This window comes from Musca autumnalis, unplaced genomic scaffold (assembly GCF_047663935.1).
Source record: "Musca autumnalis isolate F117 unplaced genomic scaffold, ASM4766393v1 scaffold_2, whole genome shotgun sequence".
Classification (NCBI taxonomy): Eukaryota; Metazoa; Arthropoda; class Insecta; order Diptera; family Muscidae; genus Musca; species Musca autumnalis.
Window position 1 is genome coordinate 30,599,158 of NW_027411755.1, and position 17,919 is coordinate 30,617,076.

General features: G+C 34.5%; 2 long non-coding RNA genes across 2 annotated transcripts in view; one reads left to right on the forward strand and one right to left on the reverse strand.

The window, feature by feature from the left end:
- The window catches only part of LOC141393851 (uncharacterized), a 394,506-nt gene that overhangs the window by 289,828 nt on the left and 86,759 nt on the right, over positions 1-17,919 (reverse strand). The window lies entirely within an intron of this gene.
- Positions 5,269-6,424, forward strand: LOC141392683 (uncharacterized). Its single transcript, XR_012409854.1, has 3 exons — positions 5,269-5,283; positions 5,356-5,678; positions 5,746-6,424. It is a non-coding gene; the product is annotated as an uncharacterized lncRNA (long non-coding RNA).

Here is a 17,919-nt window from a genome sequence, read left to right on the forward strand (position 1 = left end):
ATCTATACCTATACATTTGGTAGGTGATGGGTAACTGGCTGAATGATCATCAACGGTCAGGCAATACGTTTTGGAAGGGTTCGAAACAAAGGAAAATATCCTTTGTAGTTAACACCCTGTCGGTTGACTGCTACAAGTCGCTGTTTAAGATTTTTAAGGAAAAATTTTCAAGATTAAAACATTTGCCTTTACAGTACAGTCCGGCTGGTTGCTTGGTTCTTAAATTCGCTATTTAAATTAAACCTTTCCTAACGTTCAGCCCCTCATATGGTTCTTGGAGTTGCTATTTTACTAATCTATATCTATACACTAGTTAGGTGATGAGTGACTAGCTGAAAGGTCATCAATGGTCAGGCAAAACGTTTCGTTCGAAATATAGGAAAAGATCCATTCCAGTTAACACCCTGTAGGTTGACAGCTACAAGTCGTTTTTTTTTAAAGAATATATTTTAAGATTAAAACATTAGCCATTACAGTACAGTCCAGCTGGTTGCCTGGTTCTTAGATTTGCTATTAACGTTAAACCTTTCTCTAAAACTCAGCCACTCGTATGATTCTTGGAGTTGATATTTCAATCATCTATATCTATACATTTGTTAGGTGATGAGTGACAGGCTGAATGATCATCAAAGGTCAGGCAAAACGTCTTGGAAGAGTTCGAAACAAAGGAAAATATCCTTTCTAGTTAACACACTGTAGGTTGACTGCTACAAGTCGCTGTTTAAGATTTTTTAAGGAAAAATTTTCAAGATTAAATGATTTGCCTTTACAGTACAGTCCAGTCCAGCTCGTTGCCTGGTTCTTAGATTCGCTATTTATGTTAACCATGGTTCTTGGAATTGCTATTTCAATCATTTTTAGGTATACATTTGTTAGGAAATGAGTGACTGGCTGAATTCCAGTCAAAACGTCTTGGAAGGGTTCGAAACAAAGGAAAAGATCCTTTCTAGTTAACACCCTGTCAGTTGACTGCTACAAGTCGTTTTTAAACATTTTAAAGAATATATTTCAAGATTAAAACATTTGTTATTACAGTACAGTCCAGCTGGTTACCTGGTTCTTAGATTCGCTATTTAAGTTAAACCTTTATCTAAAGTTCAGGCCCTCATATGGCTCTTGGAGTTGATATTTCAATAATCTATATCTATACATTTGTTAGGAGATGAGTGACTGGCTGAATGATCATCAAAGGTCAGGCAAAAAGTCTTGGAAGGGTTCGAAACAAAGGAAAAGATCTTTTCTAGATAACACCCTGTCGGTCAACTGCTACAAGTCGTTTTTTTTTAATGTTTAAAGAATATATTTCAAGATTAAAACATATCCCATTACAGTACAGTCAAGCTGGTTACCTGGTTCTTAGATTCGCTATTAAAGTTAAAACTTTCTCTAAAGCTCAGCCAATTATACGGTTCTTGGAGTTGATATTTCAATCATCTATATCTATACATTTGTTAGGTGATGAGTGACTGGCTGAATGATCATCAACGGTCAGGCAATACGTTTTGGAAGGGTTCGAAACAAAGGAAAATATCCTCTCTAGTTAGCATCCTATCGGTTGACTGCTGCAAGTCGATGTTTAGGATTTTTTAAGGAAAAATGTTCAAGATTGTTCATATGGTTCTTGGAGATGCTATTTCAATAGGATGAGTGACTGACAGTTTGACCTGTAGGTGTTCGAAGTGTTAGTCTCTGTCGCTGTTTTAGACTAAGGACACATATTTATTTTTAATTTTCTAGATCACCTGTCATAATAAGTTTTCGAGTTTTTGGATTGAATATTTAATGTTCAAACTATGCTCACACAAATTCGTTTTGATCGAAGTATCTTTCAATATCGTATGCGTGAATTAAGCCACTGACCTAAAAAGATCGCTTGGAAAATATGAACTAAAATATCCTTGACCTTTATTGAATCTTTATTGTCATTTAGCGATCTCATGCTTATATTAGAAACTATTTAACCGCAAGGTAATAATAAATTATGTTGATTAGTTTAAATTTAATTATTAATTGTTTATTGGAAATTTCCAAAAGAAATATTGCTGATTTGCGGTTATCACACAAATGTTTATAAGAATTTTTGAAAATACGTTTACCTTTGATAATTTTTTTCAAAAACAATACAGTAGAATCGCGATAATTCGAAAATCTCGATAATTCGTATAAGCTTTCGGTCCCTTGAAGCCATTTTTTTCGCATTTAACTTTTTCCTTTATTGTAAATAAATTCACTTCTTGTTGCAAACACATTGTTCGTGGTAAGACTTGTTCCAAAACCTTCTAATTTGCTTCAATAAAATCCAATATTGTTCACTACCTTCGCTGAAAAAAATTTGTGTTTTTCTTTTTCTCTTCTTTTTCATGCGAGTTCGAGTGGAAATTCTTTCTAATCCAAAGAAAGTTTTCACACAATCTGCAACGACTAACCATCCCAGCTTTTCAAGGAAAATCCAGAGTTTGGCGTTTTCATTACAAGTCCCTTGGATTAGGAATTATCGAGGTTCTACTGTATTTTTTTATTAAATATACATATTGAATTTTACCTCACAATTTCTACCTATATAAACTACGATTTGTACTTAAATTTTTCAGACACAATTTAATAGTTCTCTTATTAAGGCAGTCAACTTCCTAAATAAATTAAAAAAAATAATAAAAAATCTTGCCTTTTTCGCTGTGGTGGCCCTCATCTTGGCCTTAGCTACTGGTAAAATTGAGGCCAAGGGCAAAAAGGGAGGCAATAAAGGCGATTATATCAAGACTGGTGTAAGCTGATAGACATCAGAAGACATGTTGCCCAATTGAAGTGAGATAAAATAATTAATAATTTTTGTGACCTTCTAATAGGGTCATGTGGCCGGCAAAACTGTTGAAGGTCTTGGCCCTCACATTGTTGACAAAATTGGAGGTTAAAATCAAAAATTTAAAGTGAAAGTTAAATCAGATATTTGAAGTTCCATAATTAAAACAAGAAAGTTTGCAATTGAAAATAATAAATAAAATTTTCAAATTTCTAAATAAAAAAAAAAGTTTTAAAAGTCCTCGGTTAATGAAAAAATTTAAATAAATACCAAAAAACATCTTTCAAAAATTCATTACTATAAAAAATATTAAAAAATTAAACAAAAAATATTTGAAAATTCCAGGGCTACTGAAGAAACAAACATAAATTAAAAATCTACTGCTAAAAAATTTAAAAAAGTCCTCGGTATTTGATATTGTCTTATTTAAAATATTAAAAAACGCGAACAGTTAAAAAACATTGAAAAAAATTCATAAAAAATCCACAGCTATTTAAAAAATTATATTTGAAAATTAAACAAAATTATTTGAAAAATTCAGTAAAAATTAAATTTTTTAAAAAAATTTTTGCGACAGCTCGGATTTTTTATCCCAAAATGTATTTCTTACATTTTGTGCTGGTCAAATTGGGGCCAAATGCTAGCAAAATTTTTTCATTGAAAAATCCAAGGCTACTGAAAAATTGCAAAATTGAAAAGGAAATATTTGAAAAATCCAGGCTACTGAAAACATTATCTATACAAATCCACGTCCCTTGAAATTAATAAAAAAAAAAAACTTTATAAAAAATAAACAAACAAAATTTTGAAATTTAGATAACATTATTACGCCATCTACACTTTAAATATAACTTTAGGCTGAATAATTAAATATTAAACAGTTCTCAAATATAAATTGTCAATGCAGATATCAGCTGCTGAGTAAAGCGACCAAGAATGCCCAGTTAAAATGGCTGTAGCAATAACTTGAAATTTAGAAAATATTATAACGCCATCTAGACTTCAAATAAAACTTCAGATTGGATATTTAAATATTAAACAATACTGCAAAATATTAATTGTCGATGCAAATATAAGATACAGAAAGAGTCTTGAACCAAGGAGCTGAGTAAAAGACTTAGCGACCATGAAACCCTAGGCGAAATATCTTTAGCAAAAGTTTTTAAATGTAGAAAATATTATAAAGCCATCTACACTTCAAATAAAAATTTCAGATGGGATATATGAATATTAAACAGTTCTGCAAAATATAAATTGTCAATGCAAGTATCAGCTACAGAAAGACTCTTGAACCAAGGAGCTGAATAAAGGACTGAGAGACCATGAATGCCCTGGGAAAATGGCTGTAGTAAGAATTAGAAATTTGGAAAATATTATAATGCCATTTACACTTTAAATATAACTTTTGACTGGATATTTAAATATTAAACACCTCTGCAAAATATAAATTCTCAATGCAGATATCCGATACTGAAAGACTCTTGATAGTGTGGAACAATTTCTAGCGCCATCTATTCTTCAATTTTTAATTTCATTCAATTCAATCTAACGAGTTGTTTGAGAGAAATTTGACTTACTGAGTCTACTTTTGGGCGGAATATTTAAATATTAATCAATACTGGAATAAATGTTTTCAACTGAAAAATATAAATCAAGGGCCAGGCATATTGATCCACAAAGAACAAGTGACACGGATTTTGGAAAACTCTTGAAATTCAATTCAGAGACAATAGTTATGTTTAAGTCTCAGCCAATTTTATATCCCACCCTTCTAACAATGTTGAAAAAATCTCAGAAAATGAAAGATAGAGCCATTGAATGATCTAATTATATTGGTGCTTAAACTATTTATCAGAGTGTCTCACCCTGACAAGTCCCCTTTTAAGACTGAAGAAAAATTATGCAGCTACTATAAATCCAAATAACCAAAGAGGACAAAATTTTGTCCAGCAAACCCAGTGAGTTCTGGAATTTTATCAAAAAAAAAAAAAAACAATTGCAAAATTATCTAAAAATTCTCGAAAACAAATTTTCTTTTATTGATCTGTCAAATTCTTCAGCAATTTTATGTAATTTGAACAGATTAGTAAACATTTATCCAATTTTATCAACAATGGCAGGACCCAGACCTTCAACCGCCTTACCAGCCACATGAGCCTATATTTAATGAAAAGATAAAAAATAATTTTATTTGCAATCTTAACATTTAAAACTTTCTGCAGTTAACTTACTCCTGCTCTAATGTATTCGCCTTTGTTGCCACCTCTACCTCTACCGCCGCCTCCGCGTCTACCTCCCCTGGCCTCAATTTGACCAGTTGCCAAAGCCAAGATAAGGGCCACCACAGCGAAAATGTGCAAGAAATTCATCTTTGATTATATTTAGTTGTTTTAAGAAGTTCACTTGCCGTAACCGGAGGACTGTTAATTGTAGTCTGAGGATTCCGAGCATAACACGGAGTTTATATAGGCAAACATGTTGTGGTAAATTTCTAATAATTATGAAAATGATTTAATGAATTGCCAATGACATAATTAGTTCTTCGATAACCACAGCAAATTTATTATTGGAATTAATAGCGACTACATTTAGCGATGATTAATTAAACACGAAGATTAATCACCAACTCTAAATAACTATTTTTTGCAATTAAAACAACTCGTGGAAATTAAAACCATTTAAATACCCCAACAAATCTTGAACGTTTCATCAAACACTGCCACACATTCTGCTTGCCTAGACGACAGACAGCCGTTAAAATTCCAATATGAATTTTCAATATATTTTCGCAATAATTGCCGTTGTCCTGGCCCTAACCATGACCCAATGTGAGGCCAACAGAGGTGGCAAAAAACGCAATCCTTATTCCCAAACTGCCGTAAGTTGAAGATAAAATTTAAATAAATAACATAAATGTTTAAATGTAAATTTCTGTTTCACAACAGGCCCGTGTTGGTGGCAAAGCTCAGTTTGAAGGAAAACAAACATCTGCCCAATAAACGTGAATTTTTTAAATAATATTTTTTCAAGCAACATCTTCCCAATAAATATGGATTTTTTGAAGAATACTTTTTCAAGAAACATCTTCCCAATAAACGTGGATTTTCTAAAGAATACTTTTTGAAGCAACATCTTCCCAATAAACGTGGATTTTTTAAGAATATTTTTTCAAGCAACATCTTGGAATTTTTGAAGAATATTTTTTCAAGCAACATCTTCTCAATAAACATGGATTTTTTAAGAATACTTTTTGAAGCAACATCTTCCCAATAAACGTGAATATTTTAAAGAATATTTTTTAAGCAACATCTTCCCAATAAACGTGGATTTTCTAAAGAATACTTTTTCAAGCAACATCTTCCCAATAAATATGGATTTTTTGAAGAATACTTTTTCAAGAAACATCATCCCAATAAACGTGGATTTTTTAAGAATATTTTTTTTTTATTTTATTTATTGAATCCATATACTAATACAAAAACCTTCAAGGCCAATAAATACTATTAACAAAATATTAAATTCCGAGTAGAAATAATTATAAAATCCAATTCTTTATGCGTGTTGACATAATTGGCTCCCCAGCCATTAAACAATAAAAATCAAGAAAGAGAAAAAAAGTATAGCTAACAAGTGGCCAATAAGCAGCAAACATTATTACGGTACAACAAGCAAGTTACATGTCGAGTTTCAATATTCCAACCAAACACAATAGAAGTCATTTAATAGACTTTCATAGAATAAAAAGCGGGTAAATTGTTACATAGCAAACGTCATGGAAGACAAAAGAAAAGCAAGCAATGAGCACAAACATTGTGAGCAAGTCTATATTTCAGGTTGAGAAGTAATATGATTCAGCACTTTAAGCCGAAAAGCATTATTGGAATGTGAAAAAAAACTCTCAGATCAAGAGGTAAATAATTCCATAATCTTGCAACGCGTATTAAGAACGACTTTTCAAAAGTAGAGTTGTTTTGTTGTGTTTTTTTAAGCTTGTAGACCTAAGTTTAGTAAATAAAAATTATTTTTATTTCATTTATCCCGACGTTTCGTCAATTACTTGTTGACATCTTCAGGAGATGCGTCTATTTAATTAAAACATTTCATTAAATCAAATCTTCATGATAAATGTAACCAACTTACAATATATTGGATAATATTTACATGGAGTTTTTGTCAATGCACAAAATAGAATTATTTAAAAATACAATTCTTTAATTAATATAAAAAAACGACTTAAAAAAACTAGTATCACAGGCTCCTATATTGCAATTCTGTAGCTGACACTTATGTTGTTCGTATCCTCTTTGAGGTTCATTGTTCTGTCTATTTTTTGATGTATGCGTAAACTTTCTATTGTGTATCTTTTATTGTCTTTATTTTCCTTATCCAGAATTTTGACGTTTTCAAAATCTGCTTGGTGTCCTGTTTTTGAAATATGTTGTGCTAGCGCCGTTTTTTGTGTTCCCTTTTCAATGTCAGTTTTGTGTTCTCCCATTCTCGTTTGCAGTGCTCGTTTTGTTGTGCCAATGTATACAAGATCGCAGATTTGTTTATCGTTTCCCATACATTCTATTTCGTAGACTACATTGTGTTGTTGTTCTTTTTCTATAGATGTTTTGACGTTTGAAAATATTCTGTTTATTGTTTGGTTTGCTTTGTAGGCATAACATATGTTTTCTGTTCTGTTTATTATCATTCTCATGTTTCTGTTGTCTGTTGGACCAGGGATGTATTTTATGCTGCAGTTATGCTGTATATTCTAGGTATAAAAAGTTGTGTATTACTCGTTGAAAAATAAAGCTAAACATATTAGCCAATGAAGCGGGTGTACCAGTCTTAATTATTTTGTGAAAAGTGCACAACAACATACAATTGACAAATTTCTCGAAATCAACACCCAAAAAACTCTCAACATAACTAGATATATGTTCACGACGACTCACACCAAAGACAAACCGGGCAACAGAGTTGACAATACGTCTCAGCCTCAGAAAATTTCGTTCTATCGTACCAGAAACCACTTCTAAGCCATAATTGATACAAGGCATGAGTAGAGCTGAAGCTAGTCTTTGTTTGACCCACGGAGGAAGGTATACATTAATAGAATACAATCTGCGAATGGTACTAAAGACTTTCCGCTGAATAGAGTCAATGTGAAATTCGAATGAAAGCTTATCATCTATAATAACTCCAAGGATTTTATGGGAACCTACGAAGCTGATCCGATTCTGATCTAGAAAAATATTGAAGTCATTAGCTTGACTTCCAAAGCCAAACTTAATTGCTTTTGTCTTCCCTGGGTTGATCAAAAGAGCATTTTCAGAGCACCATTGACTAAATCGACCAAGACAACAATTTATTTCATTCTCGAAGGTACCAACAGACGCTCTAGCATCGCGGAAAACCAGGAAAACATCATCCGCAAACAACAACGGTGTGCAATGTGCATCATTAAAGCAATCAGCAATGCTGTTAACATAAAGAACGAACCACAAGGGTCCCAGTATAGACCCTTGGGGAACACCACATGTTCGGGAAAGCAACGTAGAATACTCTACATTATAGTACACAAATTGCGATCTATCACGCAAGTAAGACATCATTAGCTTCCAAGCATTAACGGAAAAATTAAACTCATTTCTAAGTTTACGAATCAATACGTGGTAAGAAACAAAATCAAATGCTTTAGTAAGGTCTAAGGATACAACTATAGTGTTAATGTTAGCATTAGAATTACTTCTAATCATATCAGTCATATAGAGTAATGAACCCGTTGTACTGTGATTTCTACGAAAGGCAAACGGACCATTATACATATACCTGCTTACATGTAACATTATTTGATCCTTCATAATGTGCTCACACACTTTAGACAACACAGGGAGAATTGGAAAAGGTCTGAAATCGTCGTAGCTGTTAACAACATTACCTTTCGGTATTGGAACAATGCGTGATTTTTTCCACTGTAAAGGAAAGACGGAAGAGGTGATAATGGAATTTATTAAGTCTAAAATATAATCAGATATATAGATCTAAAACAAAATCTATCAGAGAAGTTGAACCATGCGACACATCCAAGTGAGTAGGCTTGGAATTGTGTAATATTGACAGATTCAACCGGAAGCAACAAGAACGAACATATGCAGATTTATGGAAATCGAACAGGTTACAGTTAAAGTCACCAACTATCACTAGATTCGAATCTTCTTCTTTATTTGCAAATCCGTGTTCGGATATTAGCTATCATACATTTTTTTGTTCTTTCATTACAATATATAATTTATAATATTCATTCTGTAATGGTAAGTTGTCTACATTTTGCAGCATTTAATAGATTTCTTTCATCAGAGATATGTGTCCAGTCTGGTATATTCCGTAACCATGAAGTTTCTCGTCTCCCTCTGGTTCGTTTACCCTCAATAGTTCCTTTGAGGATGGCTTGTGGAATTTTGTATTTGTTGTTCCTCATTAGGTGGCCGAGGTACCCTGTTTTTCTTCTTCGGATAATTTTCAGAAGTTGTCTATCAGCATTCATTCTTCTTAAAATATCTTCGTTTGTTGTACGAGCAGTCCATGGAATCTTGAGTGTTCTTCTATATAACCATATTTCAAAAACCTCTAGTTTTTTCTCATCCACAGATTTTATTGTCCATGTTTCAGCTGCGTACAGCAACACGGACCAAACGTAGCATTAAATAAAGCGCAGTTTTGTAGGAAGGGCTATATCATGGCTTGTTAGGACTTTATTGTATTTGAGGAAAGCACTTCTGGCCTGTTCTATGCGGCATTTTATGTCAGTTGATGTACTCCATTCTTCATTAAGCAATACTCCAAGATATTTAAATTTGTTTACGCGTTCAATTTCAGCGTTGTTTATCAACAATGATGTGTTGGTTATGTGTGAGTTTTTCCTGCTGACAATTATATATTTGGTCTTTTTCGTGTTTATTCTCAAGCCATATTCTTCACTACATTGACTTAGCTTATCTATTAATTTTTGTAAGCCAGACATACTGTTTGATAGTAGTGTGGTATCGTCGGCATAGCGTATGTTGTTATTTAGTTCTCCGTCAATTCTGACACCAGTTTTTTCTTTATTGACCGACTCTCTGAATATCCTTTCTGCGTAGATATTAAATAATAGTGGCGATAAAATGCAGCCTTGTCTTACTCCTTTTGATATGGGAATTTTATCCGTCGTCTCTCCATCAATTTTTATATTTGCAACCTGATGCCAATATAAGCTTTGTATACATCTTAACTCCTTTCCATCAATTCCTATTGATTTAAGAATTTCGATAAGCTTGTCATGTTGGACTGTGTCAAAAGCTTTTTCGTAGTCCACAAAACATAAAAATACGTCTTTTTGCATATCCCTGCATTTTTGAATTAATACTTGTATACTTAAGAGTGCTTCTCTTGTACCCATTCCTTCTTTAAACCCAAATTGTGTTGCTCCCATATATTTCTCGCATTTCGGATAGATCCTTGTATGTATGATTCGAAGGAAAATTTTAAGTGCATGAGACATTAGGCTTATTAGCCTCAATTCGTTAGATCTTCGTGCATTATTTTTTTCGGTATGGCGATAAATGTTGACAGAAGCCAGTCATTGGGATATATGCCTGTATTATAGATATTGTTGAACAAAACGGTTAAAATGCGGATATTGTTGTCATCTATTAATTTTTGTACTTCTGAAGGGATTTCATCCGGTCCCGTTGCTTTCTTATCTTTTAATGCTTTGATTGCAACTTTCACTTCCTCTTCGCTTATTGGGCTTCCAGTTGAATCAATTTGCATTGAGTGAATGTTGTATGTCGACCTTTCATTATCTGTATATAACTCTTTTATGTAATTTTGCCATGTCTTCTCCTTCCTAAGATGTCAAACACAGCTTTGTTGTTGTCGTCGAATAAAATTCCTGGTAGTGTTCTACGATATACACCTGACACTTCCTTTAATTTCTTATGGAGATTATAGTCATCATGTAATGCTTGCAGAACTTCTATTTCTTGACACTGACGATTTATGTGTGCAGTCTTTGCAGCACGTGTTGCTGTTCCGATCTCTTGATTTAGTTCCCAATAGACTTCATAGTTCTTGTTTTTGTATTTTCTCCTTTCATTGCGGAGTTCTCTTATATCATCTGTCATCCATTCTTCCGTTTTTCTATTTTGCCTTGTTGCAGGAAGATTCTTTGTACTGAAATTGATCACCTTTTTTATGTTTTCCCATAAACTGTTTAGGTTTTCATAGTCGATGTCATTGAGATTATTGTTTAAGGTTTCTCTCACTACGTTCTTGGTTATAGGATCATTGAGTTGTTCAGTTGCTCTCGTTTATGTTTTACGGGTGGAAGAAAGTTTGATGCGAATGTTGCACATTAAAAGATTATGGTCTGATGGTACATCGGCCCCAGGAAATGTAGAACATTTTGTTATGCAGGAATAATATCTATTGTTTATAAGGATGTAATCAATTTGGTTTCTTACGATATTACCTCGGTTGTCCTGTGGGGATATCCACGTGTACAGTCGCCTTGGATGAAGGCAGAAAGTTGTGTTTGATATTTTCATTTTGTATTCTTGGCAGAATTGAACAAGTCTATCGCCTCTTTCATTTCTTATGCCAAGTCTATACATTCCAGTAGTACCAGTTACTTCCTCACACCCAACTTTTGCATTGAAGTCAACTTGGATTATAGTAATCTCGTGGGACTTCGTCATTTTTATCAGTTGCTCAATTTCGCTATAAAATTGTTCTACATCTTCGTTGCTTGAATCGCATGTAGGAGCATATGATTGGATTATGTTAAGATTTAGTGGTTTTGCCATAATTTTTAACATCATAGTTCTATCAGACATGTGAACACATCCAGCTACATAGGGGATTATGCTATTGCCAACAATTACAGCGACACCTTTCCTATGGATGTCATCCCGATTTCCAGAGTAATATATATTTTTGCATTGTGGGATTTAAACTCTCCACATCCAGTCCACCATGTTTCGCAGACACCAAGTATATCTATTTTTAGCCTGTTCATTTCGAATACCTCATGAAAATATCTGAATGTTGATCCTCAAAGAAAGAAAAATCACCAGGAGGAGGCAGATAAACAACAACAAACAATACCTTTGAGTTACCGGCCGAAAGCTCAATAAAAAGTGATTCACATTTGCCCAATCTAGATAATTTGAAAACAATTTTGTATCTGATAGAACTAACAACATAAATAGCAACACCACCACCCCGAGTTCCAATCCTGTCATTCCTCACAAGTTTATAACCTGGAATATCAACCATACGATCTGGCCTCAGCCATGTCTCAGAAAGTGCAAAAATATTTAAAGAAGAGTCACATAGAATCGACTTTAGCTCACAATATTTAATAGAGTTATTTGAAGGCATTATACTTCTGCAATTTAAATGTGCGATATTCAATTTGCCATGGCATGTGCTAAGAACCGAGTTTATGTAAACATTGCTGCTTATCACAGGCCCAAAATTAGTGTCAAAAGACATCAAAAGTAAAAAATAAGTAATGGCGGGGAACCAAGTATATAAACAATGAAAAAAAAAATATATTTCTTAACTTTCTACACATCATAAAAACATATACAACTTTAAGGCAGCTGATCAACAGCATATTGAGATCAAAAATACTTTTACAAAAGAATAAGGTAAAAAAGAATATTCAGAAGAATCAAGCAAAATGTAATTAATTATATAAAAAGGAGAAAAAAAGTTCAAACATCTCCACCTTCAACATCATGAAGCAAAGCATCACATTGACTGGCGCTATAAGTGTCTTCTTTGCCATCAGGAAACCTTAGCCATGCCTTAAGAATATCAGAATTCAAGATTTTGAACTTTAACACCATCTTTAAACGATAAAGTTTCTTGCACACAAAGTTCAAAAGTGCAGCGGCAGGAGAGAAATGGCCGTTAAGATAAACTCGACTAGTTAGACAAACACCCTGGGTACCCAATAAGTCAGAGACTTTAAGGTTACGAGTTTTAAAATACTCCCTCATCAGTAGGTCGCGTTTAGATACTTTGTTAAATTTTATAAGAATTTGTTTTTTTTTCCGATTTATGTAACATACGTGATTTATGGATGTGTTGGATGTACGATCGTTCCGAGGCGCAAACATTGATTCGGACCACTACCTTGTTGAAGCAAAGGTACGCACCCGCTTAAACGTAGCAAACAAAGTACGAACAGACACAACACGAAAGTTAGACATCGGTAAGCTGCAATCACAACAGATAGCCACAGCATATTCCACTCAACTAGCCCAATTGCTTAATCAAAGCACTCCTCATCCCGATAACATATCAGAGCAATGGCAAAGCATTGCCCACTCCATGCAAAAAGCCGCAAAATCCATACTTGGATACCATAGGCCTCCACCAAGGAATCCATGGTATGATCAGGAGTGTCGTGCTGCCACCGAAGAGAAAAATGCGGCATATAGGGCTACTTTACAATCCGTAGCAACGCGTAGCGCACGAGAGAGATACAGGGAGAAAAGGAGTAACGTCTTTTTCCTGCGGAAAAAGAGAGAGATGGAAAAGCGGGAGTGTGAAAAAATCGAGATGTACAGGAGCCAGAATGAAGTCCGAAAATTCTACCAAAGAGTCAAGCATCAAACTTTGGTACAGGCACATCCTCCTGTAGAGACCAGCAAGGTAATTTGGTAACTGATACAGATAGTGTACTCAGGATATGGAAGGAACATTTTTCAAAACTGTTGGTATCCAATAGCAGCGAAGACGACAATCCCAGAAGATGGTATTGAATGTATACCGCCCAGCCAAGATAAGGTAAAGACAACAATAAATCGGCTGAAGAATAATAAGGCAGCAGGAGCCGATGGCTTACCAGCCGAGCTGTTCAAAACCGGAGGCGACACGCTGATAAGGTGTATTCATCAGCTAGTTATCACCATCTGGCAAGAAGAACGAGTACCCGACGATTGGAACCTGAGTATCCTGTGCCCCGTCCACAAGAAGGGAGATAAGACTGTTTGATCTAACTATAGGGGTAAGTCTACTCCCTATTGCCTACAAGATCGTGTCAGGGATATTGTGCGAACAACTAAAGCCTATGGTCAACGAGATAATTGGACCATACCAATGCGGCTTTAGACCTGGCAAGTCCACCATTGACCAGATATTTACCCTGCGGCAAATCCTGGAGAAGACCCAAGAGATGCAGATCGACACCTACCACCTTTTTGTCGATTATAAAGCAGCCTTCGACAGCCCACTGCGTTCAAAGGTATTCCAAGCCATGTCTGAATTTGGTATCCCCGCAAAGCTCATCCGGCTTTGCAAAATGACTTTAACTGACACGAGGTCCTCAGTTAAAATAGGAAAGAACCTCTCCGAAGAGTTTGGTACCAAAAGAGGTTTCAGACAAGGAGACAGCCTTTCGTGTAATCTCTTTAACATCCTGCTGGAAAAGGTTATACGAGAGGCAAACGTCAGAAGAAGTGGCACAATCTACACCAATAGTCACATGTTACTTGCTTATGCTGATGATATAGACATCATGGGTCGATCAGTAAAAGAAGTAACTGATACCTTTATAAAGGTCGAAGGAGAATCTGCTAAAGTGGGTCTGGCGGTAAACGGTGAGAAGACCAAGTTGATGGTGTCGACGCGCAATGCGTCCATTGAGCTCGGACCGACTGTGAAAGTTGGTTCCTATAATATTGAGGTAGTAAAAGACTTCGTCTACCTCGGCACCTCCGTAAACACAACAAACGACATCAGTTGTGCAATAAAAAGAAGAATTGTATTGGCCAACAGATGCTACTTTGGTTTAAGTAAGCAGTTTAAAAACAAAGCCACATCTCGTCAAACAAAAATAACGCTCTACAAAACACTGCTGATGTATGGCTCCGAAGCCTGGGTACCTGCGCAAGCAGACATGGCAGTGCTTTGTGTGTTTGAGAGAAAAATTCTTCGAAAGATCTACGGACCAATCTGCGTTGACGGTGAATATCGACGTCGCATGAACCACGAGCTGTATCTGCTGTACAACGACATCAATATTGTTAAACGTATCGAGATGCAGCGATTGCGTTGGCTAGGCCATATCATAAGAATGAGCGATGATGACCCCGCTAAAAAGGTGTATAAACACGGACCGCTTGGCGATGCACGCAGAATTGGCAGGCCAAGGAATAGATGGCGCAAACAAGTGGATGATGAGATGAAAAGGCGCGGTATTCCAGAAAGCGAAGCAACAAATAGAGAGAATTGGAGATCTTTTCTTAGTTCGGCCTATAGAACAAATGTTCTGTAATGGGCCAGCTAAGTAAGTAAGTAATTTGTAAAATGTATATTGTAAAATGTGCCCAGAGCAATAACAGGCGCTTCTAGATCGTCTATACCCTCTGGCAACCCTTCAATCAATCTTCCTTCTTCTTCCTTCTACAAATTTAGCCGAAGTTGAAGCTTCAACACGACGGACATTGTCATTACATCTACCAATGTCTGCTCTCATCTCAGCCACAAAAGAAGTACCTTCCTGCTTAATGTCATTTAACACCGTTGTAAGACGATTCTGCTCAGCCTGGTAGTTCAGCATAAACCTATCAAGTTTTGTAGTTAGGCTGTTTATCTTCCCAATGACGTCGTTATTATCAGCCCTGTTGTTGTCGTTATTGTTGTTATTGCTGTTAAGATTTGGCAAGCATAAAGCACAAATATATGCAAACTCCTTGACAGTCCTCAATACACTTAGATTTTTCTCGTCAATATTCGCACAGGAAGCATGAAACCAGACATTGCAAGCTTTGCATGATACCCTAGATTGTGACTTTGTTAAAGATTGACAGCAAACTCTGCACTTGATAGCTTTAGTAGCCGGCATTTTAACACAGCAAAGCAACAACAACAAAAAATAAGGAAAATTTCTGCAATAACAGAAGAACAGCAACAACAGCCGCAGAGTCAATTATGCAACAAATGACAATTTCAGTGTGGCACAAAAAAATGAAGAATTTCTATTTAAATTCATGCACCACCACTTTTTTGATAACTTCAACAGCTTCCTTTCTGAATATATCAGTTTGTTTAGTTTGTAAACAAAGAAAGTAGCAAAATAAAGAAAGCGATCAGCTACGATAAAAAACACACGTCTACTCAGATATAGGGATCTATAGTTTTATTTCAAGCAACATCGTCCCAATAAACGCGTATTTTTTAAAGAATTATTTTGAGGGAACATCAGACCAATAAACGTGGATTTTTTAAAGCATTATTTTGAGGGAACATCAGACCAATAAACGTGAATTTTTTTAAGAATTATTTTGAGGAAACATCAGACCAATAAACGTGGATTTTTTAAAGAATTATTTTGAGGGAACATCAGACCAATAAACGTGGATTTTTTAAAGAATTATTTTGAGGGAACATCAGACCAATAAACGTGGATTTTTTAAAGAATTATTTTGAGGGAACATCAGACCAATAAACGTGGATTTTTTAAAGAATTATTTTGAGAGAACATCAGACCAATAAACGTGGATTTTTTAAAGAATTATTTTGAGGGAACATCAGACCAATAAACGTGGATTATTAAAGAATTATTTTGAGGGAACATCAGACCAATAAACGTGGATTTTTTAAAGAATTATTTTGAGGGAACATCAGACCAATAAACGTGGATTTTTTAAAGAATTTTTTTGAGGGAACATCAGACCAATAAACGTGGATTTTTTTAAAGAATTATTTTGAGGGTACATCGTACCAATAAACCTGGATTTTTTAAAGAATTATTTTGAGGGAACATCAGACCAATAAACGTGGATTTTTTAAAGAATTATTTTGAGGGAACATCAGACCAATAAACGTGGATTTTTTAAAGAATTATTTTGAGGGAACATCAGACCAATAAACGTGGATTTTTTAAAGAATTATTTTGAGGGAACATCAGACCAATAAACGTGGATTTTTTAAAGAATTATTTTGTGGGAACATCAGACCAATAAACGTGGATTTTTTAAAGAATTATTTTGTGGGAACATCAGACCAATAAACGTGGATTTTTTAAAGAATTATTTTCAGGGAACATCAGACCAATAAACGTGGATTTTTTAAAGAATTATTTTCAGGGAACATCAGACCAATAAACGTGGATTTTTTAAAGAATTATTTTGTGGGAACATCAGACCAATAAACGTGGATTTTTTAAAGAATTATTTTGAGGGAACATCGGACCAATAAGCGTGGATTTTTTTATAGAATTATTTTGAGGGAACATCGGACCAATAAGCGTGGATTTTTTTATAGATTTATTTTGAGGGAACATCGGACCAATAAGCGTGGATTTTTTTATAGAATTATTTTGAGGGAACATCGGACCAATAAGCGTGGATTTTTTATAGAATTATTTTGAGGGAACATCGGACCAATAAGCGTGGATTTTTTATAGAATTATTTTGAGGGAACATCGGACCAATAAGCGTGGATTTTTTTATAGAATTATTTTGAGGGAACATCGGACCAATAAGCGTGGATTTTTTTATAGAATTATTTTGAGGGAACATCGGACCAATAAGCGTGGATTTTTTTATAGAATTATCTTGAGGGAACATCGGACCAATAAGCGTGGATTTTTTAAAGAATTATTTTGAGGGAACATCAGACCAATAAATGTGGATTTTTTAAAGAATTATTTTGAGGGAACATCAGACCAATAAACGTGGATTTTTTAAAGAATTATTTTGAGGGAACATCAGACCAATAAACGTGGATTTTTTAAAGAATTATTTTGAGGGAACATCAGACCAATAAACGTTGATTTTTTAAAGAATTATTTTGAGGGAACATCAGACCAATAAACGTGGATTTTTTAAAGAATTATTTTGAGGGAACATCAGACCAATAAACGTGGATTTTTTAAAGAATTATTTTGAGGGAACATCAGACCAATAAACGTGGATTTTTTAAAGAATTATTTTGAGGGAACATCAGACCAATAAACGTGGATTTTTTAAAGAATTATTTTGAGGGAACATCAGACCAATAAACGTGGATTTTTTAAAGAATTATTTTGAGGGAACATCAGACCAATAAACGTGGATTTTTTAAAGAAT